Source organism: Hemitrygon akajei, chromosome 24, assembly GCF_048418815.1.
Source record: "Hemitrygon akajei chromosome 24, sHemAka1.3, whole genome shotgun sequence".
NCBI classification, from domain to species: Eukaryota; Metazoa; Chordata; class Chondrichthyes; order Myliobatiformes; family Dasyatidae; genus Hemitrygon; species Hemitrygon akajei.
The window spans coordinates 14,611,692-14,627,659 of NC_133147.1; the positions used below are offsets into that span (position 1 = coordinate 14,611,692).

The window sequence follows — 15,968 nt, forward strand, 5'->3', positions numbered from 1 at the left end:
GGAATTCAGGCCGGTATAATAACAGCAATTTGTTTTGCGTTGTCCGACTCCTAGGGCTTGTCATTGTGGACAGGCAGGTTATGGCGGGCTGGGATTACACTGTCAGTGGCAATACACACAAAATACTGGAGGAACTCCGCAGCCAGGCAGCATGTATGGAAAGGAATAAGCAGTCTATGTTTCGGGCTCAGGCCCTGGAAAGGAAGGGGAGTAAGATGGTACAGGGAAGGGAGGAAGATGCACAACGTTGTAGACGATTGATGGAACTGAGTAAAGAGCTGGGAAGTTGACTGGTGAAAGAGTTAAAGGGCCGGAGAAGGTGGGGTGGGGGGTGGATTCTGATAGAAGAGAACAGAAGTCCTTGGAAGAAAGGGAAGGGGCAGAGGGAGGTGATGGACAGGTTAGGAGATAAGATGAGAGAGGGAAACAGGAGTGGCGAGTGGAGAGGGGGGCAGTTACTGGAGGTTTGAGAGACTGATGTTCATGCCATCAGGTTGGAGGCTGTCCAGATGGAATATAAGGTGTTGCTCCTCCAACCTGAGTGTGGCCTCATCGTGGCAGTAGAGGAGGCTGTGATCTGACATGTCAGTGGGAGTGGGAAGTGGAATTGAAATGGGTAGCCACTGGGATATGATGCTTTTACTGACGGATGGAGTGTGGGTGCTGGCGGAGTGGGGTCCTGATCGACATCGGATCTCACCGACACACAGGAGGCTGCCCAGGGAGCACCGGATACGGTACATCACCCCAGCAGACTCGCAGGTGAAGGGTCCCCCTCACCTGGAAGGACTATTTGGGGAGTGTAAGTTTCAGTGTGTGGGAGCACAGGAGTGGGCAGCAAGAGGGCTAAGGCAGGGGAAGTGCCAAGTTGAACAGAAAACAAGCGGACATTGTGTGTTTGAAAGTAACTTTAAAGCACACTGAAGGTGATAGTGCATGGAAGTGGAAGCTACATTGACCAAAATGTCCTTCTGTGCTAATGCTAGTAGTCTGTGTTCTACCCACATCCCTCTGGGCCCATTCTCTCCAATATTGTCCAGACATCTTCCATTTACACACCAATCCCTGTGTGAAAAACTTGCAATTGGTCACCAAATGATCCCAGGGCAATTCACATCCCTGGAGTTGCCTGATAGATAGATAGGTACTTTATTGATCCTAAAAGGACCACAGTAGCATTACTAGTACACAGATATTCAAGTATTAGAAGAGCAGTAAGAAAGAATAAAAAAATAAGTTACCACTAACAGCCTAACGGGAGGTGACCATCACTTCCCCAGCTATAGGTTGACTCATTATAGGGTCTAATGTCTGGGGGTAAGAATGACCTCTTTGGAGAGTGCAGTTGTCTTAGTCTATTACTGAAAGTGCTCCTCTGTTCACCCATGGTGGCATGCAGAGGGTGAGAAACCTTGTCCAGAATGGCCAACATTTTCCACAGGGTCCTTTGTTCTACCACAGCCTCCAGTGATTTGCCACCAACCCACCGAGCCTATAAGGATTCCCATTCTTTACATTTGAGAGCTCCTGCCAATTTCCCTTCCCAGATTTATGATATTCTTCAGTAAGAGAAACTCAACAAATTTGCCGTTTTCTGAGAAATCACTGAAGGCTTTGTGGGAAGTGTTCCAACTGGATTACAAAATCAATTAAAACTAATTACAGTTGTTGAACGTTTCTCTCAGCAGACAAACACTTTAATTCTCTCCTTGTTATCCCAACAATCTGGGTCCCTGGTGTTCAAAAGCTAAAAGAAACTGGTTGGAAATGAAAGATCTCGAATGAAAGAACAACTTACATTGGTACAGTCAGTGGCCACTTTATTGCTTAATCTCAGTGGTTCTCCACACGGCTTTAGACCACCTGGACAACACAAACACCTACCTGTATGTCAGGATGCTGTTCATCGACTATAGCTCAGCATTTAATACCATCATTCCCTCAATCTTGATTGAGAAGTTGCAGAACCTGGGCCTCTGTACCTCCCTCTGCAATTGGATCCTCAACTTCCTAACCGGAAGACCACAATCTGTGTGGATTGGTGATAACATCTCCTCCTCACTGATGATCAACACCGGCACACCTCAGGGGCGTGTTCTTAGCCCACTGCTCTGCTCTCTATATACACATGACTGTGTGGCTAGGCAAAGCTTAACTACCTTTGTTACGTACCCGTGGGCATCTTGTACCTGTCACGTGACCGTGATGTAATTGAAGCTGTACTGGAGATGAGGTAATGGTCCTGTGATGGGGGAGTGACATCATTTTCCCGCCACTGAGAGGTCATGTGATAGTTTTTTTCAACCGGGTATAAAAGGAGAACCCCTCCCTGTGACGTGGGCAGTCCGTGGTTGAATTTGGTAGTGACTCCATGCTGCTGCGTATTCCAATGTTATGACGCAGTTTCACTTAAAAGTGGAGTTTTACTTTCTGCCTTAAGTCAAAGGTTATTGCCGGTGGTTTTGCCATAATACTGCCAGTCCAGTCATTGGAGAGTGAAGATTTGAAGTTCGTGAAGTTAAAGATCGAGGAAAGTTGATTTCGACGGTAAAGCAGGTTCGACCTTGTTTGATTCTCATTCAGAAGGAATTCGTCAGCTATGCCCATGATAACCCCTGTTCTGCCAGAAGAATAGAGGGTTGGGTAAAGTTTCGCCAAAGAAAGGTCAGTGCCTTTAAACTGTTTATTTCCTTCGATCGTAAATCCATCGGGGAAAGCATACTGCACCTGGGAACAGCAGTAATACGACGTGAAGGAGAATTTAAATCGTTTCAAGAAGACTCTCCTAAGCGCCTGGGTAAAACTTTGGACTTTCACATTACTACTTCTAAGAACTGTTTTTGCATTCTCCGCTTTAAGAACTGTTTTTGCATTCTCGCTTTAAGAACTGTTTTTGCATTCTCACTTTAAGAACTGTTTTTGCATTCTCCGCTTTAAGAACTGTTTTTGCATTCTCACTTTAAGAACTGTTTTTGCATTCTCCGCTTTAAGAACTGTTTTTGCATTCTCGCTTTAAGAACTGTTTTTGCATTCTCCGCTTTAAGAACTGTTTTTGCATTCTCACTTTAAGAACTGTTTTTGCATTCTCCGCTTTAAGAGCTGTTTTTGCATTCTCGCTTTAAGAACTGGTTTTGCATTCTCACTTTAAGAACTGTTTTTGCATTCTCTGCTTTAAGAACTGTTTTCGCATTCTCCGCTTTAAGAACTGTTTTTGCATTCTCACTTTAAGAACTGTTTTTGCATTCTCCGCTTTAAGAACTGTTTTTGCATTCTCTGCTTTAAGAACTGTTTTCGCATTCTCACTTTAAGAACTGTTTTCGCATTCTCTGCTTTAAGAACTGTTTTCGCATTCTCGCTTTAAGAACCGTTTTTGCATTCTCCGCTTTAAGAACTGTTTTTGCATTCTCGATTTAAGAACTGTTTTTGCATTCTCCGCTTTAAGAACTGTTTTTGCATTCTCCGCTTTAAGAACTGTTTTTGCATTCTCGCTTTAAGAACTGTTCAAGCTGCTGCACAGCAGCTGACTTCCGGTTAAGTTAGTTGTTTGTTTACTTTTGGGGTTTTTTTTAAGCAGTGTTTAATAAATGCTTATTTGCTATAAAAAAAACCTGCCTGAATTATATATTCATTGTTGCTGATTCGTGACACCATCTATAAATTTGCTGACGACATAACCACTGTTGGTAGAATCTCAGGTGGTGACGAGAGGGCGTACAGGAGTGAGATATGCCAACTAGTGGAGTGATGCCACAGCAACAACTGGGCACTCAACATCAGTAAGAAGAAAGAGCTGATTGTGGACTTCAGGGAGGGTAAGACGAAGGGACACATACCAATCCTCATAGAGGGATCAGAAGTGGAAAGAGTGAGCTGTTTCAAGTTCCTGGGTGTCAAGATCTCGGAGAATCTAACCTGGTCCCATTATATCGATATAGTTATAAAGAAGGCAAGATAGCGGCTATACTTTATTAGGAGTTTGAAGAGATTTGGGATGTCAACAAATACACTCAAAAACTTCTATAGTTGTACCATAGAGAGCATTCTGACAGGCTGCATCACTGTCTGGTATGGAGGGGCTACTGCACAGGACCGAAAAAAGCTGCAGAAGGTTGTAAATCTAGTCAGCTCCATCTTGGGTACTAGCCTACAAAGTACCCAGGACATCTTTAGGAAGCGGTGACTCAGAAAGGCAGTATCCATTATTAAGGACCCCCAGCACCCAGGGCATGTCCTTTTCTCACTGTTAACATCAGGTAGGAGGTTCAGAAGCCTGAAGGCACACACTCAGCGATTCAGGAACAGCTTCTGCCCCTCTGCCATCCGATTCCTAAATGGACATTGAAGCTTTGGACACTACCTCACTTTTTTTAATATACAGTATTTCTGTTTTTGCACGTTTTTAAAATTCTATTCACTATACATGATTGATTTACTTGTTTATTTACTATTATGTTTTATTTTATTTATTATTATTATTACTTCTCTGCTAGATTATGCATTGGCATTGAACTGCTGCTGCTGCTAAGTTAACAAATTTTACGTCACATGCCAGTGATAATAAACCTCATTCTGATTCTGATTCTGGTATTAGGTACACCTGTACAGTAATGGAACATCTCCTTAGCCAATCATGTAACAGTAACTCAGTGCATGAAAGCATGCAGACACAGTCCAGAGATTCAGTTATTGTTCAGCATGGGGAGGAAATGTGATTGAAGTGACTTTGACGGTGGAATGATTGTTGGTGCCAGATGGGGTGGTTTGAGTATCTCAGAAACTGCTGATCTCCTGGGATTTTCACATACAACACTCTCTAGGACAGGTGGAATGACTGTTGGTGCCAGATGGGGTGGTTTGACTATCTCAGAAACTGCTGATTTCCTGGGATTTTAATGCACAACAGTCTCTGGAATAGGGGCAAAAAGCGAAAGAGAAACACCTAGTGAGTGGCAGTTCCGCGGGCAAAAACAGATTGTTAATGAGAGAGGTCTGACGAGAACCACCAGACCGACAGGAAAGCGACAGTAACTCCAATAACCACACGTTACAACTGTGGTGTGCAGAGGAACATCTCTGAATGCACGGCACATCGGCCCTTGAAGTAGATGGGATACAGAAGCAGAAGACCACAAACGTACAGAAATTCACTCAGTCAATGGAACACGTTGAGTGCAAGCATTGGGAAACACAGTAGCCAATTGGCACACGTTCCCATGAATGATATCAGGAATGCAAAGGAGATGCATGACAATATTTCAAGGACTCCAAGGGACTGGTTTAAAGGGAGAACTTGGGCAGGCCTGGGCTTTATTCCTCAGAGCAGAATACACTAAGTGGTAACCTTACACTGGTGTAAAGAAAACATCATGAGGGGCTAAGATAGGACGAATGTACACTATCACTAGATTAAGGGTCTCGGCACAAAACATTGACTCTTTATTCCTCTCCACAGATGCTGCCTGACCTGCTGAGTTCCTTCAGCATTTTCCTCCCAGCAGGTAAGTGCAATTGCAAAGAAAGCACTTTAGTGTCTCAACCTCCTTAGGAGTCAGAGGAGATTTGGCATGGTATCTAAAACTTCCGCAAATTTCTATGGATGGGTAATGGAGAGTGTATTGAGTGGCTGGGAGGGAAACACAATGCCTTTGAATGGAAAATCCTACAAAAGGTCATGAATTCGGCCCAGTACATCATGGGTAAAGCCCTCCCAACCGCTGAGCTCATCTACATGAAACACTGTCGTAGGAAAGCAGCATCCATCATCAGGGACCCCACCACACAGGCTACTATCAGGTTGAAGGGATATAGGCCTCAGGACTTGCACCATGAGGTTCCAGAACAGTTACTACCCCACAGCCATCAGACTCTTGAACAAAAGGGGATAACTACACTCACTTACCCGTCCATTGAGAAGTTCCCACAACCAATGATCTGACTTTAATATTTTTATAAAAGAGTTAAATCAAATAAGTAGTACAAAAGTAGAAATAAAAAAAGGAGTGAGGCATTGCTCATGGGTTCAATGTTCATTCAGAGATCAGACGGCAGAGAGGAAGATGCTGTTCCTGAATTGTTGAGTGTGTGCCTTGAGGCTTCTGTACCTCCTTCCAGATGGTGGCAATGAGAAGAGGGCATGTCCTGGGTGATGGGGGTCCTTAACGATGGACACCTCTTTTTTTCGAGGCACCGCTCCTTGAAGATGTCCTGGATACTACGGAGGCTAGCGCTCATGATGAAGCTGATCTATTTTACAACTCTCTGCAGCTTTATTTTGATCCTGTGCAGTAGCCCCCCCGCCCCCCCACCCCATACCAAACAGTGATGCAGCCAGTTAGAATGTTCTCCATCCTACATCTGTAGAAATTTGCGAGTGTTTTTGGTGACAAACCAAATCTCCTCAACCTCCTACTGAAGTGTAGCCATTGTCTTGCCTTCATTATAGCTGCATCAATATATTGTGCAAACACGAGGAAATCTGCAGATGCTAGAAATTCAAACAACACACACAAAATGCTGGTGGAACGCAGCAGGCCAGGCAGCATCTATAAGGAGAAGCACTGTCGACGTTATGGGCCGAGACCCTTCATCAGGACTCAATATATTGTGCCCAGGTTAGGCCCTCAGATGTATTGACACCCAGGAACTTAACATTGATCATTCTCTCCATTTGTGGTTCCCCTGTGAGGACTGGGGTGTGTTCCCTCATCTTACCCTTTCTAACAATATGCTTTCCTGCACATTCTTTCATCTCTGAAAAGCCTACTCTATGACTCGCGATATATTGCTGACTGACAGCTTGCTCCTCATAGCCACTAAAAATTCAAATACCAAAACCAAGTTGCATTTTTCTCAAACTGATTTCGAGTGCACAGAAAGTATTAATTTCCACTTTCCCATCTACTGTACACAAGAAGGGCCCCTCAGGATGAAAATTACTTGGAATAATTACAGTGAAAACAGCCAGTTTGCCAAGCTTCTCTTGCTGAGAATATTAGAAATTTGTTCAAAGAAATTGACAGGAGTTTTTAATTTTCAGGAATACAAATTCTGATAGAGTTGATGGGTTGCTGGCAAATTTTATTAGGTAGCCTCTGGGATGTTTTGGTACCTAGAGATGCTGAGAGCAAACTGCTGTTGTTATTCAGGTCTGAATTCTCAATCCATGTTCAATGTGAAGGTGGAAAGAGGAACATCTCTTTGCTTGCCTGCTGCATAAAATTTAATAGGACTTTATTCCTTGGACCTCCAAGAGGACTGCAAACTTATAGTAGGGTTTGGAGGCTTGCGTGCCTCAGTGACCTGGAGAGCTCTGTTGGCTGGAGTCAGGGCTTTATGCTTGGTGGGGTCACCCATGCCAAACAGGTCAAAGGGTAGAGGCCAGACTAAGAGGGTCCAGCGATCCTCCAGGCTCGGGGGGTCAGCTCAGGGCTAACAACCCTGACTTGTAAACAAACTGATACAGCTATAGCAATGAAGGACCCTTCTACATCTGAGTGCGATGGTATTCCCGAGTCTCCACCCGGGACTCACATGACTGACAGCGGTAAAGGAAGCTACTGACACAATGAAGGAAGCCCTGAACACTGCCGGAGATGGAGGAACTTCATTACTGCCCTAAACACCAGTGGCATAATGGCCAGTAGGTAGGTTATTTCTCAGATTGCAGGCGAATGAGGGGAGATTTGACAGAGGTACATAAAATTATGAAATTATAGATAGGGTAAATGCCAATGGGCTTCTTCACTGAGGTTGGCTGAGACTACAACTAGAGATCATGGGCTCAGGGTGAAGGGTGAAATGTTTAAGGGGAACATGAGGGGGATCTTCTTCATTCAGAGGGTGGTAAGAGGGTGGTAAGAGTGTGGACAAGCTTGCTTTTTCAGCTCTTTTATCAATTAATCTCTCTTAGAACAGAAAAAATTTACAAAGACGTTGATGGGTCTTGAGGATCTGAGTTATAGGGAAAGGCTAAATAGGTTAGGGCTTTATTCCTTGGAGGTTACGAGAATGAGGGGAGATTTGGAAGAGGTATATAAAATTATGAGGGTATAGATAGGGTAAATGCAAAACGGGTTGGGCGAGGATAGATTTGGAGTCTAAGTGCAGCGGGGAAGAAGCTCCGCGTGAATCTATTCATTGGGGCGTTGGAAGCTCCTGTATCTTCTCTCAGAAGGTGGAAGAGAGTAAAGTGAAATGCCCGGGATGGCGGGCATCCTCGATGATACTGTTAGCATTTCTGAAGCTTGGCATGGGCAACTTCTCCGCACGTGACTGCATGAAGATGGAAGAGCTCAAGGCCTGGTGCCAGGTGAGTAATTTCTTCCTCAATGTCAGCAAGACAAAGGAGATGGTTATCAACCAGGAGAACTCACATCATTCACCCTCCTCTTTGCTTCGGTGGCACAACAGTGGAAACTATGAGGAGATTCAAACTCCTAGGAGTGCTCATCTCGCAAAACCTCTCATGGCCTCAGAACTCATTATGCACAATAAGGATAGCTCACCAATGCTTCTGTGCTCTGAGGAGGTTGAAGAGGGATAGACAATGCACAAAAACACTCATGTCTTTCTGCAGATATGCAGCAGAGAGCATCTGAAAAATGAAGGAGGCTCTACAATAATAGTCAAACCTGCCCAATGCATCACCGACCCAGCTTATCGGCCATCAAGGACATATATACAGAAAAGTGCCAGTCCCACCCACCCTGCTCAACGACTGTTTATCTCACTCCCACGCAGGGACCATCAGTCTCAAAAACAGTTACTTTCCCCAAGCAGTAAGGCTGATCAACACCTCCACCCACTAACCCACCCCTCCACACGTCCAGCCACCACTACTTTACCACTTCCTGTCAGTCACCTTATGTACAGACGCTTCTGTACCTACCATTACTTAATTTTTGCGCTACATCAGATCCAGAGTAACAATTATTTCATTCTCCTTTACACTCGTGTACTGGAAATGACATTAAATCATCTTGAATCTGTAGAGCTGGGGACACATCACAGGGACCAGCCTCCCATCCATGGACTCTGTCTAAACTTCATGCTGTCTTATTGAAGCAGCCAACGTAACTCAAGACGCCACCCACCCTGGATATTCTCTCCTCTAACCTTTCCCAGTGGACAGAAGATACAAAAACTGTAAAATATGTGCCACCAGGCTCAAGGTCAGTTTCTATAATAAGACTATTAGATAGTTAGCTGGCACAAAAGATAGACTCTTGACCTCATAATCCACCTCCTTATGATCTTGCACCTTATTGTTCACTTGCTCTAAACTTTTCTCGTCGCTGATAAAGGATCCAGTGCTTTCCCGGCATAAGTGATGTATAAACTCTTCTTGGGCTTCCATCGGGTCCAGGTGTCAATTTTAACTGACATTCCAATGATAAACTCAGCCGTCGTCATCAGGGGTGATGCCTGGGCACATCTAGTCTGGTGGTAAAATTGTCCCCGTCGTCCATCCCTCCTGATTGGTTAGCCTTCAACCAATCCAAGTTTCTGCTGTTCCACCTTGTTTACAATCATATTCCAGTTCTTCCTTAGAGTGAGAACTTCATCTTTGTTCAAATTCTTATTCTCTAGTCTTATTTCAATGGTTTCTTAGCTTATAGCTGTTACACTGTTCTGCATTGCTTTGGAGCAATGGAGAATGAAAGTTGACTTGAGTTATCTGACTCTTGAATGGACCTTTTCGTACAATAATCCCTACTTCAAAGTTGAAAGTAGATTTATAACTGAAGTATGTATGTATGTATATGTGGCATCCGTTAGTCTCGCGAGACCATGGATCTGCGCCTAGAAAGTCTTCTCCAGGGCGTAGGCCTGGGCAAGGTTGTATGGAAGACCGGCTGTTGCCCATGCAGCAAGTCTCCCAAAGTATATACGTATACGGCATCATATACCACAAAGAAATGCTATAGAATCAATGAAAAGCTGCACCCAAAGAAAGACTGACAAACAACTAATGTGCAAAAGAAGATAAACTTTGCAATAATATTAGTAAAAATAAATAACACTGAGAACATGAGTTGTAGAATCCTTGGAAGTGGGCCCATAGGTTGTGAAATCAATTCGTTGTTGAGGTGAAGTGAAGTTATCCATGCCGGTTCAAGAGCCCGATTGTCGAGGGGTAATAACTTTTCCTGAACCTGGTGGTGAAGGGCCTAATGCCCCGTACCTCCTTCCAAATGATAGCAGCAGGAAGAGAGCAAGGCCTGGATAGTAGGGGTCCTTGATGATGGATGCAACTTCTTTGTGGCCGTGCTCCTTGTTGATGTGCTCAATGGTGGAGAGGACTTTGCCTGTGATGGAGAGGGCTGTATCCAACACTTTTCAAAGGCTTTTCCTTTCTAAGTCCATGGTGTTTCTGTACCAGCCCATGATGGAGTACACCAGGAGACTCTCCACTGTGCATCTATAGAAGTTTGTCAGTGATCAAACCTCATTGTGATCACTGTATTGTTAATATGCACAGCAGTTTTTATGTAGCTTCGATACTTTATCCTGTGTTGTTATTGTTTTACCTCAATGTACTATGTAATGGTTCAATCTGCACAAGCTTGGTAAAAATACAAGCTTTTTACTGTATCTCGGTACACAGCATTATGGTAGATGATTTAACCTTCCACATACTGACTGGGACTCCTACACTGTAAAAAGACTAGATGTGATAGTTGGTCAAATGTGTTCAGGAAAGTTTCCTTAATCAGTATGTAGGAGTCCCAATGGAAGAGTATGTGATATTTGATCTGCTATTAGGGAATGAGACAGGACAGGTGACAGAAGTTTGTGTAGGGCAAGACTTGGCATCTCGTGATCACAATGCCAGTAGTTTCAAAGTAAATATTCAGAAAGAGTGGTTTGGTCTGCGGGTTGAGATTCTAAATAGGAGAAAAGCCAATTATGAAGATCTGGCAAATGTGGATTGGGACTGGCTGTTTTCTGACAAAAGTGTACTCAGTAAGAGGGAGGCCTTCAGAAGTGAACTTTTGAGAGTACAAAGCTTGTATGCGCCTGTCAGAATAAAAGGTAAAGATAACAGGCGCAGGGAACCTTGGTTTTCAAGAGATATTGAGGCCCTTCTTAAGAAAAAAAGGAGGTGCATAGGAGGTATAGGCAAGTAGGAACAAACGAGGTGCTTAGGGAGTATATGAAATGCTAGAGAACACTTAAGGAAACCAGGAGAGCTAAAAGAAGGCATGAGGTTGCCCTGACAGGCAAGCCGAAGGAGAATCCTAAGGGATTCTACAGATTTGTTCAGAGCAAAAGGATTGCAGGGGGACAAAATTGCTCATCTGGAAGGTCAGAAAGGTAATCCATGTGTGGATTCAAAAGAAGTGGGGAGATCTGAAATAGATGTTTTGCATCGGTATTTATGGACACGGAGTCTATAGAAGTGAGGTAAAGCAGCATCAAATTTATGGAGCCTATACAGATTACAGAGTAGAAGGTGTTTGAGGTGATTATAGATTATATATATATATACACACCACACATAAATACTGAAATACATACATGAAGTAAGTAGTTTATTTTGCAAGGGTCTTCTTTACCCAAGGAGTGGTGAAACTGCAGAACTTGCTCCCACGTGGAGTGGTTGGAGTGAACAGAAAAGGAGATTCTCAGCGAGTATATGAGGGAGAGGGGCTCAGTGGACAACAGAGTTAAGTAGGCTTGTGCTGAGCATAAACGTCACCATGGACTGGATGGTCTGTCTCTGTGCAAACGTCCCCCCTAATCCTAATCATTAAAATGCCTAGTTTCATGTGTGTCCAAGCCCACTCGGCTTCCTTTCAATCTAATTAGTTTAGAAAATGTGCTTTCTATGCACAAGAGCGTTAAGATAATGAGGCTGGTGCAAGTTGAGAGTAACATTTGGAAACTATGCTGACAGGATCAGGCTAAACAAGACCAAAGGGTATTCCGTGTAATTCTTAAATAATAAATGTGCTTTTTATGCCCTCTGGTACATCCTCTCATGCTGTCTTGGCATTCCAATGTTCAAGAACGGTTACCACTCCTCAGCCATCAGGCTCTTGAACAAAAGGGGATAACTTCACTTGCCCATCCTTGAAGTGTTCCCACAACCAATGGACTTTCAAGGACTCTTCATCTCATGTTCTTGATGCTTATCACTATTTATTTATATTTGCATTTGCACAGTTTCGTTGTCCTCTGCACTCTGGTTGAACGTCCTAGTTGAGCAGTCTTTCATTGATTCTGTTATAGTTAATATTCTATAGATTTATAGACTATGCCATCAAGAAAATGAACCTCAACATTGTATATAGTGATATATGCCTGTATATACTTTGTTAATAAAACTTACTTTGAACTTTTCTTCCCTTTCATGATGTAGCAACTATACTGGAATTTCTCCCACCTTTCTGTCACTTTTCCATGACTTCGACAGATTGGCAAGGATCTCCAAGCTCCAATCTGTTCAAGGTCATGTTAGAAGAAGTTTTTGGGTAGCAACGTACTAGTGGCCTCAACTACCAGCTGTTCTTTAATATGCAGCACATGATTATGAGCTCAATTTTACACCACATTCAAACTGATCGGTGGCAGGGTGGAGGTCCGTCTCTACCAAAGGAGGTATAAGGCGCTCTTTCCTTCTGCTGGCCTGCAGATCATCCTTGGGCAAGGTGTAGCTCCTACTTAGCCATGCTCCCCCCCCCCACCCATGATCAGGGTCACGTGAAGCCATGGGAGCCGGTGGTGGACGGTCGTATGAGCAGCCGGTGCACATCACAACTCCTGGTTATGCGACCACTGACGCCAGGCAGACAATCTCTGAAGAGTATCGATAATGGCTGGGGTCACCCGTCTTGTAAAGACACTGCCCAGAAGAAGGCAATGGCAAACCACTTCTGTAGAAAAATTTGCCAGGAACTATCATGGTCATGGAAAGACCACGATCAATCACGTCTTATGACACGGCACATAATGATGACGATGATGTTGTTCTAACTGTAAAATGCTGATCGGTCGGTGTCAGGGATGCTGCTAGTTATGAACTAGCTTACCCTCTGGTAGTTTTTTAAAGATTAGCTTTATTTGTCAAATGTACATCGAAACATTGAAATATGCAGTGAACTGTGCTGTTTGCCAAAGACCAACACAGCCTGAGGATATGCTGGGAGCAGCCTGCAAGTATTGCCAGAAAGCCATAAGATATAGGTGCAGAAATAGGCCATTTGGCCCATCGAGTCTACTCCACCATTTCATCATAGCTAATCCATTTTCCTTTCGACCTCAATCTCCTGCCTTCTCACCATATCCCTTCTTGCCCTGACTAATCAGGAATCTCTCTGCTTTAGATATAGTCAATGACTTGGTCTCCATATCCACCTGAGGCAACGCATTCCACAGATTCACCACTCCCTGGCCAAAGAAATTCCTCCTTATCTCCATTCTAAATGGACACCCCTCTATTTTAACGCTGTGTCCTCTGGTCTTAGACTCTCCCACTATAGGAAACATCTTCTCCACATTATCTCTATTGAGGCCTTTCAACATTTGATAGGTTTCAATGGTGTCACCCCTCATTCTTCTGAGTTCCAGTGAGTACAGACCCAGAGCCATCAATCAGTCCTCATACGGTAACCCTTTCATTCCTGGAATCATTCTCGTGATCCTCCTCTGAACTACTCCAATGCCAGCGTAGAACTACAGGGAAGAAGACATCTCTCTGACACAGTGGGGTCAAGAAAACAACTTATCCCTTAGTGTTACAAAAACAAAGGAGCTGGTTCTGGATCACAGGAGGAATGGAGACGGGCTAACCCCTATTGACATCAATGGATCTGGGGTTGAGAGGGCAAACAGCTTCAAGTTCCTCGATATCCACATCACTGAGGATCTCACGTGGTCTGTACACAGCAGCTGTGTGGTGAAAAAGGCACTACAGCACCTCTTTCACCTCAGACGGTTGAGGAAGTTTGGTATGGGCTCCCAAATCCTAAAACCTTTCTACAGGGGCACAATTGAGAGCATCCTGGCTGGCTGCATCACTGCCTGGTATGGGAACTGTACCTCCCTCAATCGCAGGACTCTGCAGACAGTGATGTGGACAGCCCAGCACATCTGTAGTTGTGAACCTCCCATGCTTCAGGATATTTACTAGGACAGGTGTGTAAAAAGGGCCCATAGGATCATTGGGGACCCGAGTCACCCCAACCACAATCTATTACAGCTGCTACCATCCGGGAAATGGTACCGCAGCATAAAAGCCAGGACCAACAGGCTCCGGGACAGCTTCTTCCACCAGGCCACCAGACTGATGATCTCACACTTATTTCAAGGTACTCTATATTACATTGACTGTTCTATTTATTATAAATGATCATAAATTACTATGATTGCACATGGCACATTTAGATGAAGACGTAACATAAAGATTTTTACTCCTCATGAATGTGAACAATGTAAGAAATAAAATCACTTCAATTCAATTCAATTCCTTTCTTAGATGAAGGGCCCAAAACCACTCACAATCCTCCAGGTGAGGCCTCACCAGTGTTTTACAAAGCCTCAACAATACATCCTTGTTTTTATGTTCTCGTCCTCTCGAAATGAATGCTAACATTGTATTTGCCTTCCTCACCACCAACTCAGCCTGAAAATTAGCCTTTAGGAAATCCTGCACGAGAACTCCCAAATCCCTTTGCGCCTCAGATTTTCAGAATGTCTAACCATTTAGAAAATGGTCTGTACTTTTATTTCTTCCGGCATTTTTCCAGCACCAACAGAGCACGCCCACAAGTTGACAAATAATCTGACGGCACTGTTTTGAAGAGTTATTTCGCGGCCAGTATTTGACCTTTTAAATGATCACATTGCTAATTGAGGGAGCCTGATGTATGCAAACTTGCCACCGCGTTTCCCAAAAATGACAGAGACCACACATCAATGGTTCTGAAATATTTTGTGTCCCTCTAAATAAATACAAGTTTAAAATCCTACCGTGATAAAAATAATGTGAGAAACGGGTATTTTGACTTCAATGCAAATGTTTAATTCGGTTCGGAATGCTGTTCTTGTTGATTGGTCCCATTGTTTGCATGATTTGTTTTTTTCTCTCTTTTTCTGCACATTGGAGGTTGGTCTTTGCTTTTGGCTTTTTTTTTAAAATTGGGTTCTTTCGAGTTTCTTGCTTTGCGGCTGGCTGCAAGCAGACAAATCTCGAGGTTGTATAATTTATAAGTGCTTTGATAATAAATGTATTTAGAAACTTTGAACCATCCCGGACCCTTGTCAAGTATTGTGTTCTGCCAGTCAGCCAATCTTACTTGATCTTGCAGATCAGGTACAAATACTAGAGCCGTTTTACTGGCAAATTTACAAAGCTTCCACTATCTCAAATTGAAATCCTACATTAATCTGTTATATGCCGATCTGTCAAAGAAATAAATAAAGAGGGAGAACCAACAAAGAACAGCGAGACTAAACATGAGCACATTTAAACTACTTACAGTCATTTATTGAAATTTTTTTTTTCTAATCCTCAACTGCTGTCGATCAATAGTTGCTGGACAGCAATTCAATATAGCTCTCCAAGGGTTTATAAACCTTGATTGCTCCCATCTAGATATATAAAAGTGCCCATCTGTGTTCCAATATAGTTAGCTTAAGTGCACGTCTTTGCTGACTTTTCAGGAGAGAATGCATCTTTCGCTTTTGGAGACACTTAAGATTTATATATATTTTATGCTTAAAAACATAGGGAATGGATATTTGGACCACAGACACTGTTGATTATCTGCATTTTCCCAGCATTTATTCAGTTTTTAAGAGTTTCTTTACTATGAAAATACTTTCTCCTGGCCTTAAGCAATTTTTGGAATTGCTGGTAAATTTTCATTTCTGGTCGCATGCAGACACTACCCACTCAGCAAAATGTTTTTTTCCAAATGCTTCCTTCTGAAAAGCGGTGTAGGGTTATTAAAAAAATTACACAC

General features: G+C 43.3%; 1 protein-coding gene across 3 annotated transcripts in view; it reads right to left on the reverse strand.

Moving 5' to 3' along the window:
* The window catches only part of pacrg (PARK2 co-regulated), a 448,472-nt gene that overhangs the window by 379,724 nt on the left and 52,780 nt on the right, over positions 1-15,968 (reverse strand). The gene's annotated exons all lie outside the window — the stretch shown is intronic.